At 36.9% G+C, this 6,550-nt stretch overlaps 1 pseudogene; it reads right to left on the reverse strand.

Annotated features, from left to right (window-relative positions):
• Positions 1-415: 415 nt before the first annotated feature.
• LOC145401832 (small subunit ribosomal RNA) lies at positions 416-800 on the reverse strand (annotated as a pseudogene).
• Positions 801-6,550: the final 5,750 nt, after the last annotated feature.

Raw genomic sequence — 6,550 nt, forward strand, 5'->3', positions numbered from 1 at the left:
GTTTCTCACCAAAAGCGAAGGTTTTAGCCAAAAAAAATTTTTTCGAAAATACCTCGGGACTGGGGGAGGTCGGAGGTGCGGAAAACCTCGGGACGTGACGGGTTAAAATTAGCTATCTTTTGGGGGGGATAAATATTTATATATTTAATAATGAAAACTTATTATACACAAGATACAACTTTTAATATTTACTTCTTAAAATTTTTAAGCATTATTTCTACTTTCACAAAACTTTTTACTTTCACTATATCACTATTTCGATAAAACCTACTATTCAAAGAAAATAAAAAATAGTTTACTTAATAAATTTACATCCTTACAACAAAAGTAAGGTTACTAATTTCAAGATAACCTATACTATAGGTACTCTTCTTGGTGTAAATGAGCTGCTTATCTCAAGCTCTATCTCACCTTCCAGGTACACTTTCCAGTACACCTACTATGTTATGACTTACCTTAAACCAAGGAAATCAACAGGCGGTATGTCCACATTGTAGAGCTGAAACCAGGCTCTCTTATTAAAACAGCCTTACTTTTAAGTCCTCCTTCAAAATTTGTATTCTAAAATTTATTCGTGATAATATAAATATTATTGTAACCCATCTTAACCCAAATATATGCTGCACCTTGATCTAATACTTTAATGAAATTATTTCAATAACTTTATCTGTAACAGTTATCTCAATGACAGTACACAAACTAAAATGAAATAGGGAAGATTTTATAAAAGACAGGCTCCCCTAATCAGACTAAAATACTGCCAAATTCTTTGAATTTAGAGCACATAGCTGCTACTAATCAGATATTAAAGTTTTCGTAAAGGTACTGTATAGTAGGGTATCTAATCCTAGTTTATTTCCTTTGTTTGTCAACTTATTAATCAAATAACTTTAATTTATTTATCTTTAAAACATTGATTTTACCCTTTATAAAATTTTAAAAAATTATCAACTAACATAAAAGATAAATATCAACTTTTATGTACTTTCCCTTCAAGTATAACTGCGACTGCTGGCACAAAATTTAGCCAGAGATAATTCAATTTACTTTTTCCAGTTTTCATTGTTACAAAAATTAATACACACTGAGATCTTCGTAAGCTGAAAGTTTTTAACTTTATTAGCTTGAGAACACGGAAATTTTCATGTTATTAATTGAAAAGCAAATATTTAAGTAAGAGTCAAACTTATATTGATTTTAAAATTATAGTTTAATTTTTTTTATAAAAAAATAGAAAAAGTAAAAATTTTTAATATAGTAAGTTTTGTCTTTAAGTTTCGTCCTACTATATATATACATACAAAAACACCTTTTACACAAACTAATACAAGATTCAAGGGAAATACAGAGCAACAGCCCTACCCACCTGTAATCAAATTCAACTAGAACACTCACTCACTAAACCTGAATATCAGACTTGTAATATATACAAGACACTGAGTCAAATTAACATACATGGTAGGGGATCAGTTTCTTATACACGAAAGTTCCATGCAGCCATATCTGTTATGGAATGGGGTGCGGCTGTGCCTGTAGACACTTTCACACAGTCAGGGCTCTCAGGGCCCACAGGAGCCTTACCTGAAGATCGCATTCATAATTTATCTAATAGAATGGATCCTGTGCCACCTGTAATGGTTAATACCCAGGAGGTCTGAGTCAAGTCTCTCTCATGAATATATAGTGGCCCCTTATTTAGCAGATAGTGTATTGGAAAGCTTAGTGCTGATCCCCTTAAATTGTACCTAAAAAGAAAAATAAACCTTCGTTTTACTTTTATTTTATACAGTAAATTTGATCATGTGCAAAGAGTTAATTTTGAAATGCATCTAATAAAATTGTACTAGCTTAAACAGGGAGAGGTACAAAAAATAATAAATATTTTGCAAACCCCAAAATTTGCCTTAGATCAAAGTTACTATTCTTTTTTAGTTATTAATTCTTTGTATATTAGAAAAAGTGATGAGATATGGTATAGGTTAATTTTCTTTCCAATCCACTAATCCACTAAATAAGGGCCACTATATAGTCATGAGAGAAACTTGACTGAAACCTCCCGGATATAAACTAATAAGAAAGTGGCATTCGATCCATGTTAGCAGGCAAATTACGGGGTCGATCTTGAGGTATGGCTCCTGTGGACCTACGAAACACAGCCATTGAGAGTGTGTGTGAAGGGGTCCACAGGCACAGCCGCACCGCATTCCATAGCAGATATGGCCGAATGGAATCCTTTCATATAAGAACCTGGTCTCATTCGGTGAATGTGGAGATTTGACCCTACATTGTGTATATGTTATAAGTGAGACAAGCACATCCGAAATGTAATATCCCAGTTAAGCTCAGTTGCAGATGAGTAGGGCTGTCTCTTTATCTTATCTTTAAGTTGTGTGTCAAATTGTACATAAGGCGATTTTATATATATATATATATATATATATATATATATATATATATATATTGGAGCCTCTGTGGTACAGTGGTAGAGTGTGCGTTTCGTACACGGGTAAGCCAGGGTTCGCGGCCCGCCAGGGTAATAAACTTTGGGAGTGTTCACCTGGCCACGTACTGCATTGGCGGACACCAGGGGTGCTGTGGTTGAACCAGTGTCGCTTACTATAAAGTATGCTTGCACCCAGTCGGCTTGTGCGGGCCGATTACACCTGGTTCACAGACTACACACACATCCAAAGCCACTCCAACACTACAATTACACTAACAAGCACTTCTCACCCTACATACATTCTCTACTAGACAGCCTAAGCCACTTGGTAGAGATACATTGGCTGTATCGTCCCGACTTCAGTCGGGATAGGTCGGTCCTGCAGTGGATACTCAAACGGCTGCTGTTGCTGATGATGATATATATATTATATAACAGGACAAAATCTGAAGAGGTGTTTACTAAACTGAGAATATTACTTTTCCATTTTAGCTTTAAAGGGGCTGCAAAGCTTGCCTTTGAAGCTTATATAAACGTTACTTCTCTATAGCTAATAATTTTGCATAAGAGTAATAAGCGAAGTTTAACCGCTTTAAGCAGAGATTAGAAGTGTCTCTTCTGGCCTAAATCTCATGGGTTTGAGCTAGTCTTGAGAGACATCTTTTGAGTGCAAATAAAAATCCTTTGTTAAACTATAGCGTATTACTGTTGGAGTTAATAAAATTACCTAAATTCAAGAGCTCCCTGAGCTCACTCATTATAGAGACCTGAGAGGAGAATTAGAATAAAAAATAGCCCAACTACTCTTCAGGAATAGACATGAGAAAACTCTAGGATATAAGCATCTGGGAGATTTAGAGTAATTTCTATTAAAAAAAAAAAACGGCAATTAGGAAAATTTGCAATGAAAATGATAATCGGGCAGAGCCTTTTGGGACGAAAACATCCCCCGCCACAACCTCACAAACAAAATACTCAACACAAACATGCACAATAACACAAAAAGGTGGCTGGCAAACTACTTAGCAGGCAGATGTGCACACGTAACATTTGCTGGTCAGCCTTCTAACATCAGAAACTTCACAAACGGCGTTCCCCAAGGATCTGTTTTGTCCCCTACACTCTTTAATTTATACATGCACGATGTACCCACACCCCACACACCACAGATACACATAGCTTCCTATGCAGATGATATAACACTTACATGTACACACCAAAACGCAAACACAGCTGCACACATCATTCAACCTTACCTCAACACACTACACGAATGGTTCACCACAAACAGGCTAATAGCCCCAGCCAAATCCACAGCAACTCTTCTCACAAACTGGACAACAGAACACAGTCACATCCCACACCTCACCATAAACGACACTCCCCTACCACACAGACACACACATAAAATCCTTGGTGTAACATACAATACATCAATGTCATTTAAACAACACATCACAAACATTAAAAATAAAATAACACCAAGACTCAATGCTTTGAGGTCACTTGCCCATACAACATTCGGACACAACAAAGAAACCACCACCACAGAATACAAACAATACAAACGTTCAGTGATGAATTATGCAAGCCCTGCCTGGGCTTCTAACCTGACCAAAACACACTACAACACTCTACAGACCATACAGAACAAGGCCCTAAAAATAATCACAGGCTGCACAGCTACTACACCCACAGACCACCTACATCAAGAAACCAAATTCCTCAAAGTCAAGGATCACCTAGATATGAGAGGTACCCAGTTTCTTGCTGCAGCCTCCACAAACCCACAACATCCACTACAGTACATGGCAGCACATCCACCCACACCAAGGAACATCAAAACAACACCCAACACACGATACCATACACAAATACTGTCATCTCTACCCCCTCGTCCACCTCAGACCAGCTTTCAGAAACATATCCACACTCAAATCACTCGCCGCTCCATTCAGTCACTTAAAGACAACACACAGCTGCATGCACGGCCTCCTGACATCCACCCTTCTGAATCCTAACTTCCTCGTGAGGACAGGGTCCACCTGGCCAAGCTGAGATGTGGGCACCATCCAGCCCTCTTAAGCTACCAGAAGAGGCTGGATGACTCCGTCGCTGATGCCTGTCGAGGATGCAATACAGCACCCCATACTATTAAGCACATTGTGGATGACTGCATTGCACACAATCACCTACGCCAACAACACAACATACACTCTTTGAGAGCACTGTGGGAAAGGCCGGTCCCGGCCATGGCCTTCCTAAGGGACTCGGGGCTGTTCGGCCAGACTGCCTAGGGAACAACAACTACTACTACTACCACTACAACACATCTGGATAAAGTTAAAATTGCAATAAATTATTTAATAATCATTGTTTGTCTAGGAGTCTCTAGGTCTTGTGATTAGAAGTCACACATACTGGATATACTAAAAAAAAAAAAAAAAATCTAAAAGCTCAAATCATGATAAGAGCTTAAATCATAGGCATTTATCTGCCATTTTAGAATGAAGTGGTCGATAATTGAAGGTATTAGACTGTAAATCTAAAGGTGAGTTAAATTACTTCATCATTAAATATTCAGTGTTTAAAAGATTCTTACTTTTATTAAAAGCTTTGAAGGCTTTTAGTTTAACTTAAAACCTTATAGACGGGAATAAACATGTAAATATATGGTAGGGAATTTCACCTTAGAAGACCAAAACTTCTCGTGCTTGTACACAAACATGTATGTTAAATCTCAGTGAATACTCAGTCTAACGTATTAACAATTCCACTATGAGGTTTTAATGCAACGATGGTTTTTCTCAACAAATCATAAAGATATTAGAACTTTATATTTTATTTTAGGAACTTGAGCTGGTATGGCTGGGACTTCTTTAAGACTAGTAATTCGAGCTGAGTTGGATCAGCTGGGAAGGTTGATTGGGGACGATCAAATTTATAATGTAGTAGTAACTGCTCATGCTTTTATTATTATTATTATTTTTTTAGTTCTGGCTATTATAATTGGTGGGTTTGAAAACTGATTGGTTGCTTTGATATTCAGGGCGCTGGACATGGCATTCCCTCGAATAAATAATATAAGGTTTTGACTATTGCCTCCTTCATTGACCTTACTTTTAATAAGGGGGATAGTAGAAAGGGGGGCTGGAACAGAATGAACTGTATATCCTCCTTTGTCAGCAGCTATTGTTCATGCTGGGGCGTCTGTTGATTTAGGATTTTTTTCTTTATATTTACCTGGGGTTTCTTCTATTTTAGGAGCTATCAATTTTATAACTACAATTATTAATATGCTACCACGAGGGATAACAGTGGTTTGTATACCATTGTTTACTTGATCAGCATTTATTACTGCTATTTTACTTTCAATCTCTTTGTCTCTCTTGGCTGGGGCAATTACTATGTTGTTAACAGATAGTAATTTGAATACTTTTTTCTTTGACCCAGCAGGCGGAGGGGATCTAGTTCTTTATCAGCATTTATTTTGATTGTTTGGGGGTCCTGAAGTGTATATTTTATTTTTACCTATAATTGGAATTATTTCTCATATTGTTAGTCAGGAATCAGGAAAAAAAAAAAAAAGCTTCTGGTAGGTTAGGGATGATTTATGCTATGCTGGCTATTGGTATTCCTGGCTTTGTAGTGTAGGCTCATCATATGTTTACTGTGGGAATAGACGTGGATACTCGAGCGTGCTTTACATCGGTTAAGATGATTATTGCGGTTCCAACTGGAATTAAAAATTTTAGGTGATTAGGAACGCTTCATGGAACACAAATCAATTATAGACCTTCCAGGTGATGAGGGGTAGGATTTTTTTTTTCTTTTTTTTTATTTACAGTAGGTGGATTAACAGGAGTTGTATTAGCCAAGTCTTCAATTGATATTATTTTACATGACACTTATTATGCCGTAGCACATTTCCATTATGTGCTTTCAGTGGATGCTGTTTTTGGAGCTTTTACAGGTTAAGCACATTGATATTCTTTATTTACTGGGCTGGTATTAAATCCTAAATGGCATACAATTAATTTTTGTACCATGTTTTTGGGGGTTAACATTATCTTTTTTCCTCAACATTTCTTGGGATTCAATGGGATG

Source organism: Coenobita brevimanus, chromosome 56 (assembly GCF_032717465.1).
Source record: "Coenobita brevimanus isolate Jiangsu-jjx chromosome 56, ASM3271746v2, whole genome shotgun sequence".
NCBI lineage: Eukaryota > Metazoa > Arthropoda > Malacostraca > Decapoda > Coenobitidae > Coenobita > Coenobita brevimanus.